This window comes from Varanus komodoensis, unplaced genomic scaffold (assembly GCF_004798865.1).
Source record: "Varanus komodoensis strain SLA01 unplaced genomic scaffold, ASM479886v1 scaffold3, whole genome shotgun sequence".
In the NCBI taxonomy this organism is placed as follows: domain Eukaryota; kingdom Metazoa; phylum Chordata; class Lepidosauria; order Squamata; family Varanidae; genus Varanus; species Varanus komodoensis.
The window spans coordinates 14,551,653-14,564,500 of record NW_025335761.1 but is presented as its reverse complement, the minus strand read 5'-3'; positions in this window follow the sequence as shown (position 1 = coordinate 14,564,500).

The following is a 12,848-nucleotide window of genomic DNA, read 5'->3' as shown; positions in this document are numbered from 1 at the left end:
AGGTTGACTTGTGCAATTGTTTTTCCCTTCTTATTTTAATTGGGACCTGGGTATCTAAAGGAACACTTGTGCCCATATATGCCCTCCCGCCCCTTGAGATCAGCAACGGATGCCCTTCTCCGGGAACCCTCTGTGAATGATATTAGGAGGGTGAGTACCCAGAGGAGGGCTTTCTCTGTGGGGGCGCCCCATCTATGGAATGTGCTCCCCAGAGAGGTCCGCCTGATGCCATCGTTATTTGTTTTTCGGCGCCAGGCTAAGATCTTTTTATTTAAAACTTATTTTAATTGCTAAATTATTGAATTAATTAGGATTTTAAAATTAGCCAAGAATGCACCGGGGGATTTTAAATGTTTTTTTCTTTTAAATTATTATATTATTATTATTTATGTATGTTTTTATGTATTTTTTTAGCTGCCCCGAGGCTTTGTTGTGATGGGGGTGGCATAGAAATGTTTTAAATAAATAAAATAAAATAAAATAAATAATAAGGTTGACTTCTGCAATTGTTTTTCCCTTCTTATTTTAATTTCAGTGACTCAGGGAGAAGGCCTTGTCTCTAGCATTAAAAAGTTTTAGTTTGATTTACTAGAAGTTCATTCCTATGCCGTCCTCCCCTACACACACACTGTCTTAGCACTTGAAGGAATGTAGCCTTGATGAATTCCGCTTAAAAGAAACAGCAACAAAAAGTTTCAGGGTTATTGATTACAGCTAGGTTATCTGGGCATCTCTCTGTAAACTTGCTTGGTGTTAATTTCAGTTGGTCTACAGAGCTTAATGGGAAAGAGTCATTTCAGACAAAACAAAAAGGCCCTCTACTAGTTAGTAGTCCCTATTCCTATCTTTACTTTCCATAATTTTCACCATTATTTCTATGTGGAACACATCCATATTGTGCTTTTTTTTTGGTGGCTTTCCAAGATGAGGTACAACTCAGTTCTCAGAATGAGACTGCCTTCTGAAAAAAAGCCTTCCAAGTTCAAAACATCCTTTTATTTGTTGCCAGATTCACTTCCAAAGTGTTTTGTAGCAAGAGACAGAAGTTCTATTCTCTCTTGTTCTCAAAGAATCCCTTTGGGAAACCCTTAGGCATTCCAGCACTGGTTATTTATTACAATGCCTTAGCAACTATGAATAATGATTAACTTAAATAGAAAACTCAATACCGCAGCCTGCTCTCTGCCAGGTGCTATTGTCTGTAGAACTAGGAATCATTAGGGGCAGAAAAGCTTTCTTGAGTGAAAAATGGCAGCTGCACCAGGACTATATCAGCTCTTATATATTGTCTTTAATCAGTGCCTGCCAAATCTGCCTCATAGGACCTTTTCTAGCTTCCTATCTCTGCTCAGTTACCTGTACAGATTCTCCATGTAGGGGATGGAAATTGACAGGGAGCCAATGCTCTTATTAGGACTATCCAAAATGCTGCAAAAGATTGTCAGGCTTTCAAGTTCTCCAGAACTCCATGGTAGATGTGAGTGCTTCACACACAGCCATCAGCATCCAGGGTCTCTCCCAATCTTGGCAACCAATTTACTGGCTTTTCTTTAGATAAAGTGAGATCGGTATTATTTAAAAATGGTGCTATAAAAAGCTCTTGCATTTCTGCATTTCTGCTCTACCTTGTGGCTATGTGATGGGACATACAGAACAGAGTGATGCATAGCTTTATTTCTCCTTTTTATCAGGTGAAGCTGTTGATGTGCAAGATTGGAGCCTGGATACAACAGTGGCCTAAAAGAAGGTTAATAAACTCAAGCTCAGTTCAAACAAGATTATGATGCTGTTAGAGAGAGGTTCTTCTGACCAGATAGAGGGTGTTCAATCTGTTTTAAAAGGGGCTGCACTGGAGGAGCAGCTTTGTAACTGGGATCTTCCCTGGACTATCTTTGTTACTTGAGGCTTAGGTGATCACAGTGCCTTCTACCAGTATGGAGTGCCTTCTACCAGCTTCAGTTGGTTGCTCAGTTACATCCCAATATGGGCAGAGATTATCTAGCTTCAGTAGTCTGTGCTTTGGAAACCTCCAGGTTGGATTATTGCAATGCACTCCATATTGAACTGCTTTTGAAGATGAGTTGGAGTGGGCCACTTGTGCAAACTGCAGCAGTGAGGCTGATATAAAGGACAAGGTGATCTGAATATATAACACTGATTCTGGCTTGCTTGCACTGGCTGCCTGTATGTTTCCAAGACCACTTTAAGGTGCTGGCTTTAACCTGTAAAGCCTTACATGGTCTGGGACCATAATACATGATGGAGCATCTTTCCTGGTACTGCTATGCTATGCTCATTAACAAAGGCCCTGCTCTGAATACCTATTCTGCGGAGGACTCAGAGCATGGCAACAAAAGTGAGGGTTCTTTGGTGGTATCCCCCTAATGGTGGGATTACTTCCCTACTGAGGCTTGCCTGGTGGCAACATATTCATCTCTTCAGATCTAGGTTAAGATAGTCCTTTATTCCTTGGAATATGGTAGTAAATGATGGGGTTTGTAATGTCACTTGTTTTATCAGATACTTAAATTTGTTTCTGCTGTTTTTAAATAATGTAATATACAAAATTTAAAACTTCATTTTTAATATCATGTTCTTGCTGTGCAACTTTCATGAACAATCCAGAAAGTGTTGGCTGTTGGGTAATATAGAAATGGAAAGAATGAGTGCTTAAGCTTACTTACTGCGATGTAGATATATTTTATCAATTATGTGTAGATATATAACCAGGCAGGGCAGGTTGGTGACTCCAGTACCTATAGGGCAATATATCTACTCTAAAGGAGTTTAGGAGCCTTTAAAGGAGCCTGTCCCCAAATAGGTTCAGAACTGTGGATAGCTCCTTAAAAACAGGGAGCGGATCCCCAGAAAGCAAATTCAAAACTCCTATTTTTCTTGTTCTACCTCTCTCTTTGTACATCTGTCCAGTCTGTTCACTTGTTCCATAAGACCAATCAGTTAAAAAACAGCACACGTGTAGGCAGACTCTATTTCCAGCCTCCAGATGTATATAAGCAGAGCTCAGTTGAGGCCTTCAGTAACATGGGTAGGGGGAGAGTTGGAGTCTGCTGCCATCGGGCTCCTCCCATAGAAGTTCACTGAATGAACACATTGAATGAGCAAACAGGGCCTCTGCCTCAGTCAATTTAAATGATAGCACTGCTTTTTTGGGCTTTATTCCTCTCCCCTTAAGAGGAACGATCAAACTCTGATAGAGATCTCTTAAAACTTTCGGAGAGACATTCCTAGCCATCAGGAGACCACCTCCTAATGAGGAACAAGAAAGGGATCTTGGGGTTATAGTGGACAGCTTGATGAAAATGTTGGTCCTGTGCATGGCGACTGTGAAAAAGGCTACGTGTAATTAGGAATGGTATAGAAAATAGAACTGCCAAGATCTTACTCCCTTTATACAAATCCTTGGTACTTCCACAAGGATTAGAACATTGTGTTTCGTTCTGGTTGCCTCACCTGATTAAGGACATTTCTGAGTTGGAAAAAGTACAGAGAAGGGCAACAAAAATGGTCAGGGGGCTGGAGCAATTCTCCTAGGAGGAGTGGCTGTAACAGCTTGGACTGTTTGGTTTAGAGAAAAAGTGGAGCAAGGGGAGATATGATAGAGGTGCTTAAAACTGTGCAACCGTCACAATTCTTTACTGCCTTGGTTCCAGACTTAGCATCCAGAGTAACGCATGTGACAGCAGCTTGTTGCCAGCTCAACAAAAGGTACAGTTTGATGTCATGAATTGTTATACAGAGTGGATAGATAAAATAAATGGATATAATCAGTAGGTGGATGGATGTGGTTAGGCTAGTGGTAATGATTCACAGATACTGCATTCAAACAAGAATGCACAAACCATTTGCTGCCTATTTATGTATACTTCTATATTAGGGGTGCAAGATCTCAGGTCTGAGGGCCAAATCCAGCCTATCAGGGGTCCCAATTCAGCCTTCCAGGGTTCCCCAGAGAGCTGTGCTGCTACCTGTAGACTGCACTGGATCATTTGGTGGTTTTTCCAACTTTGCTGCAGTTTTTCCCCAGTCTAAAAGGGTGACATTCCCATCCTAAGTCTTTGTTACTGGAATTAAGAGCTGTAAGCTAAAACATCTCGTGCATGGATCACTGCCTTGTCATGGTGAAGGGGCTTGCATAGCTCAATGAAGCTATGAGCTATGCTGTGCAAGTCCACCCAAGACGGACAGGTCATAGCAGAGAGCTCTGACAAAATGTGATTCACTGGAGAAGGAAATGGCAACCCACTCCAGTATCTTTGCCGTAAAAACCCCATGGACAGTACCAAAAGGCAAAAAGATATGACGCTGGAAGATGAGCCCCTCAGGTCGGAAGGTGTCCAATATGCTACTGGGGAAGAGCAGAGGGCTAGTAGCGCCAGAAAGAATGAAGTGACTGGGTCAAAGCCAAAAGGACACTCAGTTGCTGATGTATCTGGTGGGGAAAGGAAAGTCCAGTGCTACAAAGATCTATACTCCATAGGAACCTGGAATGTAAGATCCATGAATCAAGGCAAGCTGGATGTGGTCAAACAAGAGATGACAAGACTGAACATCGACATCTTAGTGAACTAAAATGGACAGGAATGGGTGAATTTAATTCAGATGACCATCAGGTATACTAGTGCGGACAAGAATCCCTCAGAAGAAATGGAGTAGCCTTCATACTCAATAAAAGGGTAGGAAAAGCAGTACTGGGATACAATCTCCAAAATGACAGAAGGATCTCAGTTCGAATCCAAGGCAAACCATTCAACATCACAATAGTCCAAGTCTATGCTCCAACCACTGGTGCTGAAGAGGCTGAAGTTGACTGGTTCTATGAAGGCCTACAACATCTTCTAGAATTAACTCCAAAAAATGATGTCCTTATCATCATGAGGGATTGGAATGCTAAAGTAGGAAGCCAAAAGATAACTGGAATAACAGGCAAGTTTGGCCTTGGAGTACAAAATGAAGCAGGGCACAGGCTGGCAGAATTTCATCAAGAGAACACCCTGGTCATAGCAAACACTCTTTTCCAACAACCCAAGAGACGACTCTACACGACATGGGCATCACCAGACACAGAAATCAGATTGACTATGTGCTCTGCAGCCAAATATGGAGAAGCTCTATACAGCCAGTAAAAACTAGACCAGGAGCCAACTCTGGCTCAGATCATGAGCTTCTGGTTGCAAAATTTAGGCTTAAGTTGAAGAAAGTAGGGAAAAGCACTAGGCTACTCAGGTATGACCTAAATCATATCCTTGATGAATATAAAGTAGAGGTGACAAATAGATTTAAGAAATTAGATCTGATAGACAGGGTGCCTGAAGAACTATGGACAGAGGTTCGCAACATTGTACAAGAGGCAGCGACTAAAACCATCCCAAAGAAAAAGAAATGCAAGAAAGCAACATGGCTGTCTGAGGAAGCTTTACAAATAGCTGAGGAAAGAAGGGAAGCGAAAGGGCAAGGGAGAAAGAAAAAAGAGAAAGATACAAACAATTGAATGTAGAATTCCAGAGAATAGCTAGAAAAGATAAGAATGCCTTCTTAAATGAACAGTGCAAAGAAATAGAAGAAAACAATAGAATAGGGAGGACCAGAGATCTCTTCAAGAAAAGTGGAGATATGAAGGGAACATTTCCTGCAAAGATGGGCATGATAAAGGACCAAACTGGCAGGGACCTAACAGAGGCAGAAGAGATTAAGAAGAGGTGGCAAGATTACACAGAAGAACTATACAAGAAAGAGCGTAACGTCCCTGATAACCACGATGGGATGGTCACTGACCTCGAGCCAGACATCCTGGAATGTGAAGTCAAATGGGCCTTAGGAAGTCTGAGCAGCAACAAAGCTAGTGGAGGTGACAGTATTCCAGCTGAGCTATTCAATATCTTAAAAGACGATGCAGTAAAAGTGCTACACTCAATATGCCAGCAAATTTGGAAAACTCAACAGTGGCCGCAGGATTGGAAAAGGTCAGTTTACATTCCCATCCCAAAGAAGGGCAATGTCAAAGAATGGTCAGACTACGGCACCATTGCACTCATTTCACATCCTAGCAAAGTTACGCTCAAAATCCTACAAGCTAGGTTGCAGCAGTATGTGGACCGAGAACTACCAGAAGTACAGGCAGGATTTTGAAGAGGGAGAAAGCTAGGGAGTTCCAGAAAAACATCTACTTCTGCTTCATTGACTATGCTAAAGCCTTTGATTGTGTGGATCACAACAAATTGTGGCAAGTCCTTAAAGAGATGGGAGTACCAGACCATCTTATTTGTCTCTTGAGAAACCTATATGCGGGTCAAGAAGCAACAGTGAGAACTGGACACGGAACCACTGATCGGTTCAAAATTGAGAAAGGAGTTCAGCAAGGCTGTATACTGTCGCCCTGCCTATTTAACTTATATGCAGAGCACATCATGAGAAAGGCGGGCCTGGATGAATCACCAGTTGGAATTATGATTGCTGGGGAAATACCAACAACCTCAGATATGCAGATGATACCACTCTCATGGCAGAAAGTGAAGAGGAACTAAAGAGCCTCTTGATGCGGGTGAAGGAGGGGAGTGCAAAAGTTGGCTTGAAACTCAACATTAAGAAAACTAAGATCATGGCATCCGGTCCTATCACTTCCTGGCAAATAGATGGGGAAGAAATGGAGGTAGTGACAGATTTTATTTTCCTGGGCTCCAAGATCACCACAGATGGGGACTGCAGCCAAGAAATTAAAAGACGCTTGCTCCTGGGGAGGAAAGCTATGGCAAATCTAGACAGCATCCTAAAAAGCAGAGACATCATAAACAAAAGTGCTTATAGTCAAGGCTATGGTTTTCCCAGTTGCAATGTATGGCTGTGAAAGCTGGAGCATAAGAAAGGCTGAGTGCCAAAGGATGGAGGCCTTTGAATTGTGGTGCTGGAGGAGACTCCTGTGAGTCCCTTGGACTGCAAGGTGATCAAACTGGTCAGTCCTAGAGGAGATCAATCCTGACTGCTCTTTAGAAGGCCAGATACTGAAGATGAAACTCAAATACTTTGGCCACCTAATGAGAAGGAAGGACTCCCTGGAGAAGAGCTTAATGCTGGGAACAGTAGATGGCAAAAGAAGAAGGGGATGGCAGAGGATGAGGTGGCTGGATGGAGTCCCTGAAGCAGTTGGTGTGAGCTTAAGTGAACTCCGGGGGATGGTGGAAGGCCTGGAGGAATGTTGTCCATGGGGTCACGATGGGTCGGACATGACTTTGCGACTAATAACAACAAGCTAAAACATGCTGGTGCTTTTGGTATTTTGGCCAGAGAGCTCCAGAGAGTTTTTCCAAAAAGGAGTTCAGTATGGCTAGTGCTAGCTGGAAATTATGGGGTTGCAGTCCAACCCATCTGGAGGGCCCAAGTTTGAGGAAGACTGCTTTAAGAGAGAAAGATAAATTTTTGCAGTGCCTGTTGTCTGCTGAATCATGACAGGCAGGAGTACCCTTATCTCTCCTGTGACCTGCTGAACTACTTGGCAAATGAAAGAAAAGGAAGACACCATATTTGAACCACTATCAAATCTACTAGAAAGCTGCAATCAGATGTGGTGACATAAGCTATACAGCTGGTTTCTTTATGCTTAACATACCTTCCTGGAAATAACAATGAATCAGATCAGAAATTTGTAGTCTCATCTTGTACGATATATATGTGACCTTGGTCACTAAAACGGCTTATTTCCAAGAAAATGTGTTTAACAAAAAGACATCATATGATTTAGGGGAATAATATCTATTTCATATTGTCTGATGCCACATGTTCATAGGAATCAGGGGACAACTGAAATAAGTACTTAGGTATTTTCCTCCATAGGGGGGCAGTAGAACATAACATTTCTACCTATCCTCCTCATCTGCTATAACAAGTGCCTGAACATCTGCCTTTTCTTCCTGAACTGTTTCACAGTCCAGAAAGGAAATTCATAACAAGAAGATAATAGACTGGGTCTGGTTACTCTAAGACATGCTGCTTTTGAGAAATGCCTCTAAATGCCTGTGCCTCCTAGGAAATGCAGGGGAATCACAAACTTTAGGGCCTTTGTAACATTAACTGTCAAAATGCCAGTGAGTATAGTTCCTTATGGTGAGTCAGACTACAGGGCCACCTAGATCAGTATCATCTCCGCTGATTGACAGTGGATCCCCAGGACTGCAGATAGAATTTCTTTCCCAGGATTTCACCTCCCTATCTGGAGATGCCAGAAGTCAAATATGAGTCCTTCTTCATGCAAAACTTGGGCTCTGCCTCTGACCAAGGACATTTCTCTCAAGTCATTCCTCTTTTATAGGTTAATTGTATTTCTTTCCACCCCACCCCACATTCAAAACAGTGACAAGGATTCCACTGGGGCCGTATCATATGGTTACCTAGCAACCAAAAAGGCCTACATATGCTGTAAAGCCTGGCTAGGCAGGCAGTATGTCTACAAATATTTAGGACTTCAACTCCCAGCATTCCTGGCTATTGACTGGGGAGTGGGCATTGAGCTGAATACCAAAGCATCTGGAAAGCTGCCATCTGTAAATCCCTGAACTAAAGTGGCATACAGGAGAGTTCTTTGAGATACAAGCTGATAGGGGAATAAACCAAGCTTTTAGCCTCTCTCCCCCTATGTCCACCCCAGCTTCCCAGGGGGCCTCATCTGGCTGCTCCGTGTTTTGGCACTTTTGTGGCAGTTAGAGAACTATGGACTGCCACAGATCTAGAAGTAAGTGTTAACAGATATGCTGAGAGGTGAGGATGAAACAGTCAAAGGAAAAGCAGATGTGACTGGAGGGCTATAGAGAGATCCGCCTGCTTACTAGACTGAAAAATGAGAGCCCACAAGCCTATACTGGGCCACCTCATGCTTTGACATGCATGCTAGGATTGAGCAATGGCTTTTCTGATAACATATGAAATGATGTTGCTTCACTGCCCCCCACATCTTCTATGTGATCAAGATCCATTGTCCTTCTACTATGTACACATTTATCAGCCATAATCATGTGTTATCTTCTGCCAACAGAATCACATTAGGAAAGGATGCAGTCCAGACTGCTTACAGGATGTAGTGCTGTTTCTATTCTACTTTGGGAGCAATTTTTTTTTCATACACAGCCTTATATCTCCTGACATATCATGATCTCTCTGTTGCTACTTCATGATCCTGGCATTCAGCTACATTCAAATCCTGGTTCAAAGTCTGCTCCCACCCCTAACTTTTGCAATCTGAATCAAATTTAGGAAGGCATGGGTTTGCGGGTGTAGTTGTCAAGTTTCAGCATTTCAAGGCACAATCTTATGGGATGTCAGAAGGTCATCTAAGTGGCCAACTAGATGAAATGTAGGACATGAAGTGACACCATGGCAAGTATTGTTGCTACATCACCTTCTTCCATGCATCAAGGGCAATGCAAAGCCTAATAAATCTGATCTACACATAACAGAGGGTTGTATTCAATGTTAGTCCTATTTAGAGTAGACCCATTGAAATGAATAAGATTAAGTCAAGAAATCTTCATGCATTAGTCTGAGACAAAGTTGAAATGGAAGAAAGCATGATAACAATCAGTGCTTGTCTGGATACATCCTCAGTTCTGAAAGGCCACTTTCAACCAACCTGTTATACGTAAATCGTGCGGGAAGTTGGATTCACCCAGTTTTATTTTAGAGAGGAGGCAACTTCACCTGCTATTAATATTAGCCGATAATAGCCGACGGAGAAGGGGTTAAAATCTGGTGCCGATGATGTCAGTTCCTGTGCTTTCTTGGAGGGCTGGCTGGGATATTTGAGCCCGGCTCTCTCCCGCTTTAAGGAAAAGGCACACAGAGAAAGGCGCACCGAGGGAGAGAACTTGCCGAGCCGAGCTCAAGCGGAGCTCGGTGTGAGCCTGGCTTTTGTTAGTTTTCCCTCCGGGGCAGCCCTCCTTTGCTTCACAGACCGCAGGCGAGCCGCAGGCGGATGGCAGCACCCTCTCCCCGAGCACAATATAACCTTGTTCTTACCAAGAACAATACAAGGTCAGCGCAAAAAGAACCTCTCCCCTCTTTGCTCTCTCCTTCAGCGCCCGCTGGCCTCGGTCCTGGCGGCTGCCAAGCGGTCCGCCGAAGGGGAGGGAGGCTGCGCGGCGCCGGGTGCGCCTCTTTTCTGCTCCTGCTCTAAGAAGCACGATGAAAGCGGCGGGCGAGCTCGTTTTTCTGGAAGAGAATGACTATTAACACGCGTCTGTACGACCGCCTCTGAAAGCCTTTCTGTGATGATGGATCTTTGATCCCTTCTTTCTTTAAAACGTGCTAGGAGGGAATCAGGTGAGGGACGACGTAGATGACATATTTTATAGGCTGCTGTTACAACACGCTTTTCTTAAATGGCTTGGTGTGAACTGGTTTGGACCCACATCAGGGTGAATTAGTGCAACCAGCTGTAGCCCTAATCCTCGCCATCTCTGGCAAATAGTTAATAGTTTTGGGTGGAGTTCTAAACTCCTTGATTAGAGAGATGGCCCATTGAACTTAGTTTCGAATAATGTTTAGGACTGAACTCTTCATCTGCTATAAGCAGGTGCCCCAATGCAGTGAAATGGCTAAATAAATGAGGACTTGTCACGGTTGCTTTCATCTGTTTCTTTGCCTGGGGGTCGATAGTGGTAGGATGTCATTTGCGTGGTAACTGCGGCCACTGTTGTAGCTTCATCTACTACATGAAGCAGAACAGAAATCCTTGAAGATTATTGGTTTAAATTATGACAATGTCAGCTGACCCCCTTGATTGATTGATTGTACTTTTAAATAGCCCCATAGCCCATTGGCCTCTTTCGGTGGTTTAGCTGATATAGTTATTTTTATTATATTTGTTTATGTATTGTTTCCCCCAAAAGATTCCAATGTCTTGCAAAAATGATGCAATTAAGATAAACATATGCCATTAATTAAAACATAAATCAAAACATGCAACAACAGTCTCAAAACAGCAAAAATTACAGTAAAAGTGAGCTTCGTGCAGTATAAAACCCTTTCTTTAAAAGCTGAAAAGGCAAAACATTAATAACGTTCCTCCCAGGATTACTGTACACCACTGGGGCTTCCACCAAAACAGCTCTACTGTTCTTTCTAAAAGTGAGTCACCAGCTAGCTTTATAGATGGGACTCAGGTCAGAGCTCTTCTTACCAGCCTTGACAGGTGAGGGAAGGGAGTGATTTAAACAGAAAGAGGTTCTCTCCAAGATGTGCAGAAGCAGACCGCAAGATGTGATGCTTATGAAATGCTACTACATTGAAATCAATGGAGACGGAGCCTGCATTTTGCCCAGTCAGGCTCATGTTGAAGTGTCTTCTAATTGTTTTCCCCACCAAGGCTGTGAAGCAGTAATGAATTGTCATATTGGTTACATTGTCCAGAGCTTAAAGTAAGCATTGGACTAGCCAAGCTCCTGAGAAGTCAAGTTAACAAATGGCTGTTTTCAAGTGCCATTGAGTAGCCCAGCCTTGGCAGGAGATTGAAAATGATCCATTTGTGGATGCCCCATCTTCTCCTGCTTTCAAAACTACAAATATATACTGATACTGGCAATATAAGAACCTACATTGCAATTAAGAAGCAGTATGGTGGTGTTTTCCTGCAGCTGCACTGTTTGTAGGGTATAATGTGTTATTTAAAGCTGGGTTTCTGGTAAAGCCACATGCAATAATGGAATGGGTGAAGCACTGAAGAGTGGGCTGCTTCAATTAATATGGAAGGACAGAATTATTTGGGTTTTTTATTAGCAGTATTTTTAATACCATATATTAATAATTCATTCTGTGGGTGGAGTACCAAACTAACAATAAAACGAGTCCTGATCATTATATGCATGCATGGAAAGGAACAGTTTTTAATCCTGCTCCCTTTTGCAAACACCCATGCAAACCCAGAGTATTCAGGGTGCAATCCTATGGACTCCCAACATAATCTGGGAGGACATAGGATGGTTTGGTGTCCCAGCTCCTGCAATCTCACAGCAGGGATTCCAAAGACCAAGCCTCCACCCTGCCCACTTGCAACCAGTTCAGAAAGAACTGGGCCAACCATCCCCATAAGGTGGCAACTGGGCCTTGGAGAGGGGGACAGGGAGCATGCCAGAGATAGGGGACCAGGCTGGGGGCATGACTCTAAATCTAGTCAGCCAAGGGCAGGCCTCTAGAGAAATGCAGCGCATGAGATGAGTGATCACAGACTTGCTGCCACTGTCTCTCCCTCCTGTTATAGTAGGTTTGTGAGCCTCGAGGTTATGTCTTCCATAGGAGCAATGGGATACCTTAATGCAGCCTTGAAAAGAACACCCCCTGCTGAAAGGAAAGGGAAACACTAGTCTTGGCAGAAGAGAAATAGAGAGCTACCTTTGTAATCTGGGCACAGAAAAGGGAGCTTCCTTCCTGTAGCAGCCCACTGCATGGGTATGCTGCATGCAAGGGGTGCTCATTCCTCCACCACCAGCCTGTCGACTCACCCATATGAAAGTCCGTGAGCTGGTCCACCCAGACGCAGTTTCTGGTGGCCAATCCCTTCTGCAGCATTATTGATTATATTTTTGAAAATAACTTGTATATTTAAAAAGTCATGTAGAAAATAGGCATTCCATGTCACCTCCCGTTCCAGAATAGTCTTATAGCATAGAACATTATGCCTACATCCTTAAGAACCTTTTTTTTTCTTGGGTGGATAGATACAGAAATTTAGAAGGATAAGAAAGAAAGAAATGAAGGAATAGATATTTTGTAGCCATGGTCCCGGTGAAGGAGTGCATTAGTTGTTTTTATACATATTTTCTTTTTTGGAATTTTATGTTGTTTTTACT